Below are 19,975 nucleotides of genomic sequence, written 5' to 3' on the forward strand. Positions count from 1 at the left end.
GGAGTGGGCCATCAGGCCCATGGAGCCTGCTCTGCCATTTAATAAGGTCATGGCTGATCTGATCATTGACTCAACTGCCTTTTTCCAATATCCCATAATTCCTTTTTTTATAAAAAATTCTATCTAACTGAATCTTAAAATATGTTTAGTGAAGTAGCCTCAACTGCTTCCCTGGGCAGAGAATTCCACTACTCTTTGGGAAAAAGAATTGTTTCTCATCTCCGTCTTAAATCTGCTCCCCTGAATTTTGAGGCTGTGTCCCCTAGTTCTGTATCATCTACCAATGAAAACAATTTTTTTTGTCTTATCTTATCATAATTTTACATGTTTCTATAAGATCCCTATAAGATCTCCTCTCATTCTTCTGAATTCAAGTGAGTATAATCCCAAGTGATTTAGTCTCTCCTGTATGGAGCCCAGAGCTGCACACAGTACTCCAGGTGCGGCCTCACCAGTACCTTGTTCAGTTGCATCATGACCTCCCTGCTCTTGAATTGAATTCCTCTGGTGATGAAGGTCAACATTTCATTTGCCTTCTTAATAACCTGTTGTACTTGAAACCCAACTTTTGAGATTCATGCGCAAGCACTCCCAAGTCCTTCTGCACCACAGTATCCTGCAGTTTTTCACCATTTAAATAATAATCTGCTCTTCTATTTTACCTACCAAAGTGGATGACCTCGCATTTACTAATATTGTACTCCATCTGCCAGAACTTTGCCCACTCACCCAACTTAATTATACCCTTCTGCAACTTCACCACATCCACTCAATTTAGTGTCATTCACGCACTTGGCTACACAACACTCTGTCCCCTCTTCCAAATCATCAATGCAAATCGTGAACAGCTGCAGGCCCAGCACTGACCCCGGCAGCCCCCCACTCACCACTGCTTTGTTAAGCTCACTTTCAGTGCATTGCATATTAGGATCCTTTATTCACCATCTGGGAGGATATTGGCAGACGGGAAAATTATGTTTCCTAGGAAGTTTGGCCTGTTATTTATATCAAGTGACTGCAAATAGAAGGGAGATGAGTGATTGGATGGACAGTAAAGGTAAAGGTTCCATTATTCTCACATAATTCTACATTTAGAATGTAACATACATGAAATTCTTTAACTTCTGTCTACCAATGCGCTGCTTTGTCCAGCACCCTTTACAGAAATGAAGCCCCAGCGAGGAACAAACTAGCGACCCCTGGTATACAAGAGTAGTGCTCTGACCACTGAGTTATTGGAGCTTCCAATAGTATTGGTTAGCTGTGTTCCATACATGGCAACTGAGCAAATATGAATCAGATATTTTGTGATTAATTTCTGCAAATATCCTTATTGTTTTATACTACCAAGAATGCTGAATTTTATACTCTCTGAATTAATCTGAATAGATTCCAAATACTTTTTTTTAAAAACAAAGTGGAAATTCAAATTGGAAGGAAAAGGGTGTGATCTTAAGGTACTTTCTGATGTTTAGTTATTGCTAGGTGTAGTTTTATACTACCAAGAATGCTGAATTTTATACTCTCTGAATTAATCTGAATAGATTCCAAATACTTTTTTTTAAAAACAAAGTGGAAATTCAAATTGGAAGGAAAAGGGTGTGATCTTAAGGTACTTCCTGGTGTTTAGTTATTGCGAGGTGTAGCAAAGTTTTACATGATGGAGTGCGACGTTGCTGAACCATCATCTTCAGAAGAGTGTATTGAACAAAATTCCTAGCTATCCTTGCATGTCTTACAAAGCTATTTTGGGGTTAGAAAATAATTCCTGGTAATTCTTTTTTGTTGCTTCAAATATAGGTTATCTGATTTCATTGCTCTTTATGGGAATTTGACACAAACATATTGCTGCCCTTCCACAAATTTAGTTGCAACTCCCAAGAGCATCCTGCTGCATAAATATAGATTCATTTTCAACATACCTTTTGAAGAACATCAAACAATACACCTGCTTTAATCTGATACCTTTATTTTAACTGATTAAGGGACTTGAAGCTCCAACTATTCAACAAATAATTTTAACATATATCAGGTAAATTAATTTAGTTTGGAGAAGGCCTTCTAATATTTAGTTTGCCAAGTATTAATAATTCATGCAAAAAGGCCTTTTCAAACAAAAAGATTTGTCTTCAGCTGACTGTGCTATTTTTTTAAAAAGAGCCATAGAATACCACAGCACGGAAAGGGTCATTCAGCCCATCTACTCCATTCCAAACTATTATTGATAAATGAACAATAAATAAACAGTGGAGCCAAAATCAATATATTGTAGCGGTCCATGAACCGAGTCATGACCCAGCTCGTAAAATGGCTGGCAAACATGGTGATTGTGTGGACCATTGGCCATTGTCCCGTAATGACCCGTCATCCTGTGGGATTCTTATCAATACCAAAATTTTCCATCATCTGATTAAAAGATAAAAACTTACCCTCTTTAAAACAATCTCCCAAATTTTTCACACCTTTAAATCTCCAATGCAATAAACTTTGATTATGTATTGAAAAATAAATAAGTTGATTATTATAAAATGGAGTCAAAGCCAATAATTCACCCCTAGAACCTATCATTTTATTTTTCTTTATCCATAACTTCATTAAATGTTTTAGTATAGGCACATCATATTGTTGTAACAAATTCATATTCCACCTAAACAAAAATTGATGTATTTCAAATTCAGAAATACTTGCCATCTCAATTTTAGTCCAACTAGGAGGCTGTACCAAATCCATCAATGAACTAATAAATTTAAGTTGGGCTGCCTCATAATAATTTTGAAAATGTGATAAACATAATCCCCCTAACTCATATTTCTAAGTTAACTTATTCAAAGCTACTCTCAAAAATTTATCCTCCATAAAAACTCCCTTACCATTTTTTTAAAATCTCTAACAAAAATTTTTATCAAGTAAATACGGAATAGATTGAAACAAATATTGTATACGCGGAAAGATATTCATCTTAATTGTATTTATCCTTCCCATTAAATTAATAGGTAAATCTTTCCATTTAATCAAATCAGTTTTAATTTTTTTCATTAACGGAGCATAATTTAATTTATATAAAGATTGATAATTAACATTCAAAATTATACCCAGATATTTAATTCAATCAGTCCACTTCAAATTAATAATATTCTTATAAACTGAATAATCTCCTTCATTTACCGGTAATATTTCACTTTTTTCCCAATTAACTTTATATCCACACTCCACCTAACTTGAGGGAGATTGATGTCAATACATTAAGGGTGCACTGTGAAATTAGAGTTCGGACTTCAATGTAACATCTATCTAACAAAGGTCCTCTCCCACAGTACAACATCACCGCTGACAAGAATTCAATTTGATGTCATGTACTTTATGTACTCTGACAATAAATCTGAAATCTGAATCTGATCATAAATGTCTATTTCCCAAATCTTGGAAGCCAAATTTCAATGAAAAACGAATTCAATGCTGAAATTCATCACTGACTTCAGTGTGCCAATGTAGCATTTGGCTACCTGAGGATGTCATAGAGTCATTTAACATTAAAACATATCCTTTGGTTCAATGCCTGTGTCACCTGTCATGTGCCTATCTACATTAATTCAATTTTTTAGTGCTCACCTATAACCTTCTGTGGCATAGTTTTTCAAATGCTCATCTATATACGGTATGTATTAAATGTGAAATTACCTGCATTCACCACACCCTCAAACAATGCATTCTAGATTTCAACAATTCTCTGCATAAAATAATTCTTCCTGAAGACGTCTTTAAATCTTCTAGCCCTTGATTCAAAACTTATGGTTACAGACAGAGCTGCTAACAGGAAAGGTGACTCACAATTTTCTCTATGTCCTCATAATTTTGCCTACCTCAATCAGAACCCCTGAGCTTTCCCAGATACAACAAAAATAAACCATTCTATCCATTCTCTCCTTGTAATTGTATCTTCTCTGCCTCATCTCCAATCCAATCACATCTTACATAAAATATGGCAGACATTTGCACATTTGTCTAGATGTCACTTAACTGATGCATTACATACTTATACAATAGCTTCCATACTTTTATGTTCTATGTTAAATATAATTAAAGCAACTATTTATTCTGCCTCCGTAATCACCAATCTATTTATGTGGTTACTTTCAGGAATTCATGGATACAGACAAAAAAGCTGCTTTCAGGTGGCCTGAATAGCCCGATGTAAAGCCACATATTCTACCCAGCTGTCGGGAGGCCACCTTAAAGTGCAATACCTGGCCCCGAGGAGTACTTACCCAACCCTCCTTACGGAGGTATATTCTCCGCTTCTAAGCAGTCCCCAGAGGCACCTGAAAGCAGCAGCAGCTGCTAGGGGCCAGGCTGATGATGTTGCGGTGAGATGCTTTGGTGCGAATTTTGAAAAACTGGAGACTGTGCAAGGCTCGGCACATTTACAGTTACGTTTTTCAGTACGTTAGAGGCTTTTCTCTTCTCTGCTCCAGGCCTGCCATGCTTCATCCTCGACGCACTGCAAATGACATGAAGACAGCAGGCGGGACTACGGCCACAGTCGACAGGAGCCACCGTTTGCTCTGGGGTGGCCTCTCCTGCAGCCAGCCCTTTCAGGTGCCAGAACAGTGCCTTCATCGCTGCCACCTGAACATCGATTCAAACACACCCACAGCTGCTTCTGCAGGTACATTCTCAGAGTGATTGAACCCAAAAGTGGCTGAAGTTTCTCAGTAATTCCAAGGTTTTATCATTCATCCTATGTACCCCAGCCTTAGTCATCTCCACATGTATCACTTCATATTCTATTTTTTTTTTTAAATATGGAACACTTCAGGAATTTGTGTGTCATCCTTGTGCAGGGGCCATTCTAATCTTCTCTGTATCGCTCCAATTTTAGTATATGTGCTGCCGAAGCAAGCACTTCACATTTTCAAGATAATTTGCATTTGCCATTGTTTGCCCAAATTACCAGTTCATCAATGTTGTTCTGTAGATGCAAACTGCCTTTCTCACCATCAACACCACCTTCTGCAATCATACTATGATACTGGCTACATTCACATTTAGATCATTAATGTATACAAAAGAAAAACAATGTTCTGAGCTTCAATCCCCATAGGACCTGAATGGTCACAGGCCTCCAAATGAAAAAGCAACTTTCAACCATTGACAGGGTGAGGATCATCTTAAACAAGAAAACAATATCTTATCATTTATCTTCACACCTTGCAGTCTTCTGAAATAGATATGTCAATTTCAAATAAACTGTTGTCTCATTATCTTGCTTTGTCCCTTTCCCCCTCTGTGGCTTTAAAATGTCTTATTAATAGTCAATATCCAGGGGGGGGGGGGGCGTTGCAAGATGGCGTAGAGTCTAGACGTGCAATCTTTACCTCTCTGGCCAGACTTTTAAATACCTGTTTTTTAACCCTTTGTTTTCAAGTTTAAACTTTTAAAATTTTAGTTTAAAGTATTAGGAATTATTATGGCCACTATTATAAAGACTAAACCTCAAGTTCATAAGAAGTTACATTTTTGAAGTGCTGAAGATTTGGGGCCTAGATGACTTGATACAGCCCCAGGTTCAATCTCTTCATTGTCTAAACCCCAAAGATCGCCTGTGGGGGCTGAAAAAAAAATCTATTGCTCACCAAATGAAGGATGGCGCTGGAATTACCCGTTCTCCGGAAGAAGGTGCATGTTCCCAAGAAGTGGACCCCGATTTGGAAAGCCTTTCAATTTTGATGGAGGGAGCACACAGGAAATGCATCAGGTAGCATTTCAATCTGAAGAAATCGTTTTTCTTCGTGAATTGATGAAAAAACAATGAGATACGGGAGGAGACCAGCGGCGACCCCCTGAGGAAGTCGGGGTGCCATCGCTGGGAGTCCAGACTCACAGTAAAACTTTTAAAATGCCTTCTGTTGAGTTGCAGCAGGAGCTGAGTTACCTTGTTCTGCCACTATGTCAGAGAGAGCAGAGCTGAGCTTTACTGACTAACAGTGTATGCAATTGAATGCAATTATTCAAGCTGTTATAAAACTTTTGTTGACATCTCAAATGAATGAAATGGTTCATATGAATGCTGGTGTAAGTTCAGAATTAAATATGGTCAAGACGCATGTGGATGCATCTTATGAAGAATTTTAAAAAAATTCAGTCTGGTTTTTTTGGACTGTAAACAACAAGTGTCTTCTAACACAGAAAAAGTGTTGGTGGAAAAATCAGTCATAGAATTAAGAGAACATGGAGAAGGAGCTAGAAAGAAAAATAGATTATTTGGAGAATCAAAGCAGAAGGAATAATGTGAAAATTGTTGGTTTGCCAGAAGGTATAGAAGGACAAGATCCTCTTTGTTTCTTTAAAGACTGGATTCCGCAAATATTAGGGCAAGAATTTTTCTCTGGGGGATTGGCACTGGAAAGAGCCCATAGAGCTTTAAGAAGAACACCCTCAGCTGGTCAACCACTGAGACCGGTAATAATTCAATGTTTGAGTTATTTGGATAGAGAAGCAATACTTCAATTTGCAGTACAAAATGCGAGACAACAACAAACCCCACTATTGATTCAAAACAGCAGAGTCCTTTTTTTTAATCCTGATCTGAGTCAAGAGGTCATTCAACGTCAATGTCGATTCAATCCAGTTAAAGAAGTTTTGTGGCGTAAAGGTTATAAGTCTACTTTTCGTTACCCTGCAGTGTTGAAGGTGTTTTATGGAGACTATCAATTTCAGTTTTTTGAAACTGATTGTGAAGCAATGATTTTTGCTGATTCATTGCCAGATATAAGAGGACAAAGACGTAGTCCACCATTATCTCCTAAAGAAAAATCTGGTTGCTCTGGAAACAGAAGAAATGGCAGAAATGGGAAAAATGGGAATGGAAAGAGTCTACCTCCTTCTGAAATGGGATCTTCGAGATTGGAATCTTCTGGATGAAACAAAGAATTTTTTAAAATTCTATTTTTTCTTTTGTTATTATGATATTTTGATGTTTTTGACTGTTTGACTGGGGAGGGAGAGATTTGCACTAAGTTCTTTACTAGTCATCAGCTACTGGTGGGTGACCAACACACAATTTTTGTTTAGGGGATTATTACCTTTTGGTAGTTTTTTTTGGGGGGGGGAATTTTATTATTTTTTCTTTATTATTATTTTTTAATTTTTTTTAATTGTTTTAGTTTTTAATTTGTGATTTTTTTATTGGAGAGCCAATACACATTGATTTGAGTTTTTGTATAAAGATATTATTGGTATTTAGTAATAATAGTAGATATGTCAAAATTGAGGTTTGCTACTTTTAATGTTCGAGGATTAAATAGTTAAATTAAACGTAAGCGAGTCTTGGCATATATTAAGAAAATGAAAAGTGATATTGCCTTTTTACAAGAAACACATTTGAATGTGAAGGAAAGCATGAAATTAAAAAGGGACTGGGTTGGGCATGTATATTCTTCTTCATTTAATTCTAGAGCTAAAGGTGTAGCAATTTTGATACATAAAAATTATCTTTTGAATTACAATCAATGGAGGAAAAGGCAGGATGTATTCTTAAATTGAATTGTAAGATTTTTAGTAAATTTTGGACTTTACTTAATATTTATGCTCCAAATGCAGATGATGAAGTATTTATTTCAGATGCATTTTTATGTTTGGGTCAGGCTAATGATAATATTTTAGTTGGTGGTGATTTTAATTGTGTTTTGGAACCTTTATTAGATAAATCTTCGAAGAAAGTTAAAAAATCCAAGATGGCAATTCAGGTCCAAGCGCTGATGAAAGATCTTAATTTAGTAGATATTTGGAGACATCTTAATCTGATAGAGAAAGATTATTTTATTCATCTAGACATGAATTGTTTTCAAGGATTGACTTCTTTTTAGTATCGGCACATTTACAAGGGAAAATACAACACGTGGAATATAAAAGTAGGGTGATTTCAGATCATTCTCTGTTATACTTTACATATGAGACTTCTGATAAAATTCAAATGTCTTATTGTTGGAAATTTAAAACAATGTTAAAAAATATGAAATTTATTGATTTTTTGAAAAAACAAATTAATTTTTTTTGAAAGAAAATTCTAATTCTGTTTAAAGTAAGTTTGTATTATGGGATGCTATGAAAGCCTATTTGAGAGGACAAATAATTAGTTTTACTTCTAAAATTAAAAAAAGAATCGATTAAATCAGAGTCTTGAATTAGAGAAACAGATCGATGAGTTAGAAAAGGAATTTCAGAAAGATGCTACAGAAGATCAGAAAATATAATTATCTCGACTGAAATTGAAATATAATACTTTGCAATCTTATCAATTTGAATGTGTGATTAATGGGACTAAACAATGGTATTACAAATGGGGAGAGAAAGCACAGAAGGTATTGGCATGGCAATTAATGAAAGAACAGATATCGAGGACTACTAATGCTGTTAGATGGAATTCTCTTATTACTTATAAACCTGGTGAGATTAATGATGAATTTTATTCATTTTATAAAAAGTTATATACATCTGAAGGAAAACAGGAAACTGGATTGATTGATCTTTTTTTTAATCACAGTTGAATTTACCGATATTAGAGGATAGAGATATACAGGAGTTAGAAGAACCATTTACTGATTTGGAAATTAAAATGGCTATGCTGGAAATGCCGAATGGTAAATCGCCTGGTGATAATGGATTTTCGGTTGAATTTTATAAATTTTTTAATGATGATTTATCTACAGTGTTTGGGGATGTATTATGTCAAGTTGGAGAACATTATGAATTACCTGAGTCTTGTTCTAGTGCTTTAATTACAGTAATTCCTAAAAAAGATAGAGATCCTTTGAAAGTATCTTCATATAGACCAATTTTGTTGTTAAATGTAAATTATAAAATAATAGCTAAAATATTATCGAATAAATTGGCTAAATTTTTACCAAAGTTGATTCATATTGATCAAGCAGGTTTTATAAAGAATAGATATGCTTCAGATAACATTTTGCACGTGATTAGTTTGATTAATAGATTTGGACAATCTTTAGATCATCCGATGGTGATATCCTTAGATGCAGAAAAAGCATTTGATAGAGTTGAATGGAATTTTTTGTTTAACGTTTTGGAGAAATTTAAGTTTGGTCCTTCTTTTATAGGTTGGATTAGGGCTCTATATAGTAAACTGGTAGCTAGAGTATTGACAAATGGTTTGAATTCAGAATCTTTTAAGTTAACTCAATCAATTCGTCAAGGTTGTCCTTTATCACCAACTTTGTTTGCATTAGTGATTGAACCTTTAGCAGAGTTGATAAGACAAAATACATAGATACAAGGTATGAAAGTTTTAGACAAGGAGTATAAAATTAATTTATTTGCTGATGATGTATTGGTGTATTTAATAAACCTAGCTCAGTCACTTTTGCATTTGAAGGAATGTTTAATACAATATGGATGTCTTTCTGGATATAAAGTTAATTGTGAAAAAAGTGAAATTTTACTGGTAAGTGAAGGAGATTATTCAGTTTATAAGAATATTATTAATTTGAAGTGGACTGATTGAATTAAATATCTGGGTATAATTTTGAATGTTAATTATCAATCTTTATATAAATTAAATTATGCTCCGTTAATGAGAAAATTAAAACTGATTTGATTAAATGGAAAGATTTACCTATTAACTTAATGCAAAGGATAAATACAATTAAGATGAATATCTTTCCGCGTATACAATATTTGTTTCAATCTATTCCGTATTTACTTGATCAAATTTTTTTTTAGAGATTTAAATAAAATGGTTAGGGAGATTTTATGGAGGGGTAAATTTTTAAGAGTAGCTTTGAATAAATTAACTTGGAAATGTGAGTTAGGGGGACTATGTTTACCACATTTTCAAAATTATTATGAGGCAGCCCAACTTTAATTTATTAGTTCATTGATGGATTTGGTATGGCCTCCTAGTTGGGCTAAAATTGAGATGGCAAGTATTTTTGAATTTGAAATACATCAATTTTTGTTTAGGTGGAATATAAATTTGTTGCAACAATATAATGTGCCTATACTAAAACATTTAATGAAGTTATGGATAAAGAAAAATAAAATGATATGTTCTAGGGGTAAATTATTGGCTTTGACTCTGTTGTACAATAATCAACTTATTTATTTTTCAATACATAATCAAAGTTTATTGCATTGGAGATTTAAAGGTGTGAAAAATTTGGGAAATTGTTTTAAAGAGGGTAAGTTTTTGTCTTTTAATCAGATGAGGGAAGATTTTGGTATTGATAAGAATTCTTCATTTCTTTATTATCAAATTCGATCTTTGGTAAAATGTATGTTTGATAGAGATATGATTTTACCTAAAATGATTACATTTGAGACTTTTCTTATGAAGGTACCAGAGAAGGGTTATATTTAAATTATGTATCAAATATTACAGGATGGTATGGATAAAAAGGGTTGGGATAGATCTAAAATTAAATGGCAAGCAGATATTGGTTTTATTTTTTCTGAAGATGATTGGTTAGATATCTGTTATGATAGTGTAACTAGAATGATAAAATAGTTTTAGATCCAACAGTATTTTTATTGGGTAGTTTGCAACCTCTGAAAGGCTTGGGATTAGATAAATTCCAGCTTGCTTTTGTATATTTAGCTTTATCCATAGCGAAAAAATGTATTGTTATAACATGGAAAGATACAAATATGATTGATATTAATAGATGGCATAATGAGATGAAATATTGTTTAATAATGGAAAAATTACATATGTTTCGCATGATCATTATAATTTTTTAAATTAATTAGTGGCTGTTAAACTCAGAATATTTACATTTCAATTTATATTGATACATTTTAATATGTATATTTAACTTTTTTAATATTCTTTCTTTTTTCATTTTTTATGGCTCTCCTTAAGAGAGTTGGCTGAAGGGGGGGTCTTTTCTTTTCTTTTTTTCTATATATAAAAAAAAACCATTCATGTTCATGTTTAATTGCTGTATATGTCATATATTATTTGCTTTTTGAATGAATAAATAAAGTTTTTTAAAAAATTAATAGTCAATATACATTATCTTCTGATCTGTCTCCATGCAGTCTTTTTTTTACTACACCTTACCTCTTCTGCCAGCTCTGCTTGAAAAATTAACAACCCTCACTCTTCCCATTTCTGAGAGCGGGATGCTAAGGTTTCTCTTTCCAAAGAAGTTGCTTAACAGACAGATCTTCAGCATTTTCTGCTTTTGTTTCAGATTTCAGAATCTGCCATTTTATTTACTTTCCATGCTAACTATATCACCCGCACTGATGCACTTAGTTTCCTATTAAAGTCGCAAACGTGGCACAAAGCTCATGGTTTACAGAGCAGCAGTGATTCCTGCCGACCTAGATGATTCTAAGACATGAACTATCTGCATGCATCTCAAAGCAATGGAAAAATATCACCAACTACAAAATCTTCCAGTCCACAGATCGGATAAACAAATCAATTTTGATCATCTTCCAGAGCCACTTCCCACCATTGAGGCTTGAACTGATTGAGGAGCAAACAATGTCATCCACTTTATTAATATCATTTTTCCTAAAAAAATATATTTTATATCAATCATTACCTTGATTATCTGTGGATACATGCATGGATTTAAGGATATTCTCATAACTACATTGAAAACACAAGTGGTCAACAGCGGACACCATTTCGCTGGGTCTCCACTTCGCATTAGAACGCCTGAACCATAAGAATACCTTGGAAAGGTTGTTGTTCTTTGACTGAATCTCAGCATTTAACATCATCAACAAGCAAACCTATCAATTAAGCTGAAAGATCTGGGACTTTGTTCATCCTTCTGCAACTGCATTCTCATTTTCCTCAAAGGCAGACCAGCATCAGTGCATGTTAGGAATGTCAAGTCCTTCTTACCGACCAGCAACACGGTGGCAGCTCAAGGCAGTGTGCATAGTCCCCTGCTCTGTGGCCTTGACATTCATGATTGCATATCCATGTTCAGCTCCAGTGCAAGCTATAATTTCACAGATAGCATCACCATTAATAAAAGTTTAATTGAAATTGATGACTCAGTAGGATGGAGGTTGAGAATCTGGTTCTGAGGTGCCAGAACAACAATCTTGATCCTGATGTCTGAATGATCAAGGAACTTATTTTGAACTTTAGGAAGGGGAGGTTGAGAAACACTGCAACTGCATTTATTGATGGAATGCAGGTGGAGAGGGTTAGAACTGTTAAGCTTGGGGGAGTCTACCTATCAGTGGATCTCTACTGGAGCCAGCAAATCGAGCACATCACATAAAGAAGGTATACCACTGCCTCTATTTATAAGAAGAATGAGGAGATTTGACATGTCATTGAATACTCTATCAAACGTCGACAGGTGCACTGTGGAAAGCACACCGCTTGGACTTGCTCTAGAAACTCAAGTGCCCAGGAATGAACAAGGCTGCAGAAAGTGACAACCCAAGCAAGTCCATCGCACCAATGATCTCCCTTCCAATGTGTGCATCTATGTGAGGCACAGCCTCAAGAGGGTTGCCAACATCAAGAAGGGCACTGGTCACAATTTGCTGCTCTTTTCCGGTAGAAAGTACAGAAGCCTTCAGGTTCAAGAACAGTTTTTATCCAACATCTATTGTGCTCTTGAACCTCCCTGTACCATTCTAAGCCAAATCATAAACTATCCCAAGTCCACCAGAAAATCTATCTGCCCCACTAATCATTGCTTTTCTTGCACTAATTGGATTTGTGAATGTTTATTTATACTGTGCATTATTTGATATTTATTATCTTTTTCTTTGTGCTATTTTAAATTTTTAATATTGTAGTTGATGTATCTTACATACCTGTATGGCTGGAGTAAATAAGAATTTTGATGCATATGTATATTCTATTTATGTATATGACAATAAACTTACATTGAACATTGAAAAACGTTTGTATCAACTTGTTCTAATACCCAGCCCATGACTGTTGAAATATGGATTTCCCACTCAAAATGCCATTTAGGACCCCAACTACATTAATCAGCAGCAGAGAAAGGAAGTACACCATCTCTCGTACCCATCCACCCACCCTATCCTCACCCACCTGTGCTGGAGTCTGTGGTACCCACATTGTTTCTTCAGCCAGCTCAGAACTGGAGAAAGAAGTAAAATCATCCTTGATCAGAAGGGACTGCCAAAGAAGTGTTCTAAACGTGGCAAATGTCAGCCTATTTTACACCAAGACGTGTAAATGGAAAAAAAAAAGAATAATTAGTAAAATACTAAATGTTTCAGATATGGACTGTACATTTGCACCTTTCAAAACTTCCTTGTCACCGACATCACCTTTTGCATACATAAATTGGGAAGAAGTTTCAGTTCTGACATACTGTTGAAGAATATATTCTCATATCCCTTCACTGAATGCCTACAGTAAGTTTAACAAGTCAGCAAAATAAGTGTTTCACAAACCATTGGCATTCAGATATTTTTTCCTCAATTTTATTATATCTTTTGTCTGCATCTCTCAGTGGCAATAAGGGAATAATGACACTAACCATTTGTTTGCTGAGTCTTTTTTTTTTGACAGTGTATCTAATGAAGTATCTGTTCTTTTACATGAAGGTTATTGTTGACTATCAGCTGCAATATATTTACTCAATTCAGGGTGATTATTTCAATGAGATGTCAACTTCAATTTTTAAAGTATGAAAATTATATCATTCTAGTTTTAAAGTGTGTACTCATGCACATATACTGTACTGTTCTCAATTATCCTGTCATATATTGTAATTTAACAAGCTACAACATTCCATATGGGGACTGAATTCCATATGGATTTCTTCCATAGACAAATGCAGTAATTTGGGAGAAAAATGTCAGCTTGACTTAACTTTAATAGATAGAAATTTTAGCTTGGATTCTATTGCCTGGAATGCAGTCAATGGAAAATAAATAAATGCACATAATGAGAGGTTGTTACACATTTTCAGATGGTATGTGAAAGATTTGCTACATCTGTTGTTTTCTGTTCACATTGTAACAGATGAAAGAGTAATTGTTTTGCATTTGTTTAATGTAAATATAATTTGTACAAGATGCAGCCCACTGGCCTGTCACACATGACTACTTCACATTAGCCAACCTAATTAGTTTGTGACCTTCAGCATATTTGTGCCTAACAGTTTCAGTCTTGGCTGACTTTATAATTTATTAAACGTTCGTATCACAGATTTAGCAACAGGCTTTTAAAGAAAAAGTAATTGTAAAGGGAATCAGAAAACATCGTAAAATCTTAATTCTCTAATAGGTGATGTTGGAGAATGAAAATGAGCTACAATCATTTTTTTTGGTGCAATATTTGTCTTGAAAAGGAAATTAATGCTTAATTAGAAAAGATGCTATAAAAATATTGTGATTTTGAGTGAGATTTCCAAGACCATACCTTCAAACACAGCCAGCTTTGATCAAAATTGAGGCAATGATCTGCATCTTCTCCATGCCAGACTCTATTTGTAGCATAAGTATCAGGGAACATGCTTTAAAAACTGGAATATTGCAAGGATAGGAAATTGGGCAAGGTTCCTTTTTGCTGAGACTATTCTTGGTCCTAATTCTTGGCTTTATGCCAACATTCCTAGAATGCTACTTCTTTTAAAATTCTGTTTTTTTTTGTTAATCTTTCAGTTTTTAGTAATTAGAATGAAAGGGTAAATAATTGCAGACACTAGAAACAAAGAAAAACTGAAAATATGCAATGAATATTTGGTCTTAAAATATGGTAGGACTACAATCCATCTGAAAATATGATTGAGACACTTAGCAGCTACTGTTATTTATGTGTGAATTAATAGCAGTTCCTTGTGAGCATACATATATTCTTAAACACAAGAACCTATAAATTATTATTTGAGTTGTCCTAAATTTCCAGAAGACTTGCTGCACTGTTACTGCTCCAGGTGACTTGAACTGAAACAGAAGAACAGTGCAACTTGCATAAAAAATATTTACAAAGCTCATCAGAATTTTTTAAGGCTTTCCATTAAAGGGCAGCATAATTAACTGTCATACACATGGCATGAGGTTGCCATCTGAAAATTACTTCTGAATTGTCCTAATCTGCTTGACTTACCGTCCAATTTTATTTTTGTCTTCTAAATGTGCACACAGAATCTTTTATACTGCAAAGCTCTTCCTGACCTGCAGTGCTCCTTCACGGTGCTTTCTTGATTATTATTCTGGTGGCACCATGGAGCTCTCTGCTACAGTTCTCAGCTGGTATTGTGGAAACTAAACCTGTGCAATTATTCTCTACTTCCAGGAAATACTAGAACTTGTCCTTCCACTGCAAAGGTTGGTGCAAAGATAGATTATTTTAAAGTGCATGAATTATGATAATTTACTGAGATACAATGCATTGCTTGCATTATTCAATGATTGCATTCTGTATGAAATTACATTTTCAGTGATTTGAATCCATGGAGCTTATTGGCATGGTTTAAAAGGACACATATGGTGAATTATGCCATGTAGTTCAAGTGTGATGTCTTGTTATATGGTTGATGAATATTTATGCAAAGATATTATTCTGAGAGGCTCTAGAAACTCATGGCACATGTCATGTGGTTATTGCTTTTATGTAGAAGTGAATGGAAAGAGTTGCAACTGAATCCAGAGGTAGACTTTAATGAATCTGTTGAGTAAAGTTAAAACAGCTGTGACCTTTCTATGCATCAACATTGCAATGTCTATGCTGAAGGTTATCTGTGGATATATAGAAAGGCCATGACATCATTTTTATATTAATTTGAAATGAAATGCAGCTGTAGCACCCAAATCATTGTTCAGCAGAAGACTCTTACGATTGCTGATCTCACATGGTATTAAAAAATTTAATACTATTATGGAAGAGAAACACAAATTATGTAACTATAAATTAAAACAAAAAAATTGCAGAAATTAAAAATAAAATCTTCAATAAAATCATAAATCACAAAAGTGTTGGAGGAACTCAGCAGGTCATGCAACATCCATGGAAAGTAATCAATGTTTTGAGCCTCGGTCCTTAATTAGGAATGCCAGAGTTTGTGCATTAGAAGATGAAGGGAGAGGAACACAGGTTTGCAGGTGATAGGTGGATACAGGTGGGAGGGGAAGAAGAGAATGGAGCTGAGAGGTGAAAGAGGCAGTAAGCAGAGGGTTGAGAAAGATGCTCACTGATAGGAGAAAAGAAAGAATGGGTGAGGAGCTGTAAGAAGGAAGGTATGGATGATGGGCAGGGAAAAGGGAAGGATGATGAGGGAAAGCATGGGAAGCAAAAAAGGGGAATGGAGGGGTGGGGTTGGCTAACAAAAGATGGAGAAATCTATATTGATCCTGCCAGGTTGGAGACTGTCTGGATGGAATATAAAGTGTTCCTCCAATGTACATGTGACCTCAACCTAGCAGTGTAAGGGGCCATGGTCAGACATGTCAATATGTGAAAGAGATGTGGAATTTCTGAGGGTTTCAGTTGCTTGTCCATGAATCAATGGTCAAAGACTTTGGAGACCAAACCAATATTTTAACTGCTTTGCAACCATACCCCATATGGTAAGTACTGAGTGTGAGCCCCATGTAAGTAGATGCACAGTGGCAAACAAAAGATCTATTTAAAACCTTGAAATGAAACCTCATTATATGTGTAGCCTGTTGACAGTCAAGACTAATAATAAAGCAGAGTGGTAACATCTTGGCAATTTCTATCCCTGCTGGGCTATTGCATGTTGGATTCATTGACCAAATGATTATAACACACACAGTGGATTGTCTGGATTGCCTGATGACCATAGGACACACCAGCATAGAAAACAGGCCATTCAGCCCTTCTAGTCTGCGCTGAAGTATTATTCTACCTAGTCCCACTGATTTTCCTCCAGTCCATAGCCCTCCATACCCCTCTCATCCATGTACCTGTCCAAACCTTTATTAAATGATAAAACTAAGCCTGAATTCACCACTTCAGCTGGCAGCTCATTCTACACTCCCACTACTGTCCGAGTGAAGAGGCCCTCCCCCCCAATGTTCCCATTAAACTTTTCTCCATTCACCTTAACCCATGTCCTCTGGTTTGTGTCTCACCTACCCTCAGTTGAAAAAGCCTCAGTGCCCTCACCAAGAGAAGCAATCATCCAATACCACATTCTGGCTCTATCTATACCCTTCATAATTTTGTTTTCCTCTATCAAATCTCCCCATATTCTTCTTTGCTTCAGGGAATAAAGTTTTTTAACCTTTCTCTGTAACTCAGTTCCTAAAATCCTGACAACATCCTAATAAACCTTCTCTGTACTCTTTCAATCTTATTGATATATTTTCTGTATTTAGGTAACCAAAACCACATACAGTAATCAAATTTGGCCTCACCAATGCCTTATATAACTTCACCATAGCATTCCAATTCCTATACTCAATATTTTGATTCATGAAGGCCAATATGCTAAAATCTCTCTTTACAAACCTATCATCCTGTGATTCCACTTTCAGGAAATTATGTATCTGAATACTCACTGTTTTCTACTGCACTCCTCAGTCCCCTCAACAAGAAGCAATCATCCAATCCTATTCTCTGCCTTCTCCCTTGCAGCCAACATTGAATCAAATTTAGTACATCACTATGAATACTGAGCATCTGAATCTTTCTTACTAAACTCCTATATGAAAACTTGTCAAAGGCCTGATGGAAGTCCATGTAGATAACATTCACAGCCTTTCCATCATCAGCCTTCCTGGTAATCTCCTTGAAAAACTTTATAAAATTAATTAAACATGACCTACCAGACACAAAGCCATGTTTATACTTAATCAATCCTTGGCTATCCAAATTATTATATATCCAACCTCATAGCACACCTTTCAATAATTTACCTACTAATGACATCAGCCTCACTAGCCTACAATTTCCTGGGTTACTTTTGGAGCTGTTTTTAAACAACAGAATGACATGAGGCACCCTCCATTCCTTTGGCACCACACCCGTGGCTAAGGACATTTTAAATATTTTGCCAGGGCCCCTGCAATTTCTACACTAGTCTCCCTCAAGGTCTGAGGGAATATCTTGTCAGGCACTTTGGATTTATGCTACCTTATTTTCTTTCAGTCAGTAAGCACCTCCTCCTTTTTAATCTGTATAGGTTCCATGACCTAAAACCAGGCTTTCCTTACTTTCCATGACTCTATGGCCATTTTCTGAGTAAAAACTGATGCAAAAAAAAAAAATTAACCCTTCTCTTCTGGCTCCATACATAGCCGGCCACTCTGATCTTAAAGGGGACCAATTTTGTCACTTACTATCCTTTGCTCTTAATATACCTGTGGAAACCCTTAGGATTTCCTTCACATTGTCTTCAAAGCAACCTCACGTCATCTTTTAGCCTTCCTGTTTTTATTGTTAGTTATTTTCTTGCATGTTTTATACTCCACAAATACCTTATTTGCTCCTCTTTCTTCCTCTTAACCATATCCCCAATGTCCCTCGAAAACCAAGGTTTCCTATGCCTGTTAACTTTGCTTTTAATCCTGAAAGGAACATATAAGCATTGTACTCACTCACCTTTAAATGCCTTCCACTTACCTAATACATCCTTGCCAGAAAACAACTTGTCCCAATACATACTATCCAGATCCTTTCTCACTTCCTCAAAATTGGCCTCTCTCCAGTTTTGAATTGCAACCTGAGGGCCAGACTGAATCCATAATTAACTTGAAACTATTTGCATTGTGATCACTGGACTCAAAATCTTCCCCAACACATTCTTCTGTTTACCTGTCCTGCCTTGTTCCCTAATAGCAGATCCAGTATTGCTCTCTCTCCAGTTGGTACCTCTATATATTGATTCAGAAAACTTTTCTGAATACATTTAACGAACTCCAAGTCATCCGGCTCTTTTACAGTGTGTTCTACTCACTGCAATCCTTTGCCATCTGTGCAAGACAATGACATTTTTTTTCCACCATCTACATGGGGCAAAATATTTGGCTTGTTGGACATCAGCCTCAAGAGTTTCTTGGCTCTATTGTTTTAATTTTTGCCATGAGCTCCAGTTCTTGGCTTTCCATTCAGCTGAGAATTTTGGATCGGGGGTTTAAATGTACTTTTAGCCATTTGCAATGGTTTATTTAATAACTTGCTGTAATACTTCAACCGTCCTTCTCCTTCACAGTCACGCACACGGAACCTTGAGGGAAATAAATACTTTGCAGTGTATGGACAGTCGAACTTTGTGAATTAAGCAACCTGGACGTTAAAAAAGCACCACATGTAATCACGGAGAAGGCACCTTTCTGATAAGATCGTAAATGGTCCCCCCTCCCTCTCCACCTCCCATAATGCTTTATGCGGTGCAGTATTTGGATTCATTACTAATGATAGGAATTATTTGCTTTGGTGGGAATTCATCGTGTGGTGTTGTAGTGGCGCTAATGGCAGCACTCCCACTCCAGAAGGCATGTGACTTCAGGGCATGATGACACCAGCATCAGCGTCGAGCACGTGATTCAGGCTTTTGAAAGGTTGCGTGGGCGATGAAGAGTAAATCCGTTTGATTCACTTGTGTGGTCATTTCATGGTGTCCACTGCGATTCCAGTGGCCACAGTGTAATAATGATAGAGCTGGGCACTAAAGCAGACAACAATTTTTTTAAAAATCGATGTCATAAAAACAATGGTGGTTTTTTGGGGGGAAAAAAGTAGCCGTTTGGGTTTCAGCAATATAATAGAGAAAGAAAGAAAATGCCAAGCAAGGACAGGGGGATCTGGCTCCATTGCTCTACCAGCGAACGGTAATTGGATCCATCAACCGATAAAGAGCCTTCCCTTGTGTTCCATCACGAAACAAGCGCTGGGCATGCATTCAAATGCTCCTGGTGGCGCTTGCTAGATGCAGCTCAACAAGGTCGCTATGGCGAGCCGGGAAAGGGACGATCAGCCAAGTTACAAGGCGGCGTCACAGAAGATGTGCCCAATTCCCTCGTTCTCCAATAG

At 36.0% G+C, this 19,975-nt stretch overlaps 1 non-coding gene across 1 annotated transcript; it reads right to left on the reverse strand.

Annotated features, from left to right (window-relative positions):
- Positions 1 to 4,796: 4,796 nt before the first annotated feature.
- On the reverse strand, positions 4,797 to 4,903 carry LOC138755964 (U6 spliceosomal RNA). The gene has a single exon (XR_011352660.1). It is a non-coding gene; the product is annotated as a U6 spliceosomal RNA (small nuclear RNA).
- Positions 4,904 to 19,975: the final 15,072 nt, after the last annotated feature.

This window comes from Narcine bancroftii, chromosome 2 (assembly GCF_036971445.1).
Source record: "Narcine bancroftii isolate sNarBan1 chromosome 2, sNarBan1.hap1, whole genome shotgun sequence".
NCBI classification, from domain to species: domain Eukaryota; kingdom Metazoa; phylum Chordata; class Chondrichthyes; order Torpediniformes; family Narcinidae; genus Narcine; species Narcine bancroftii.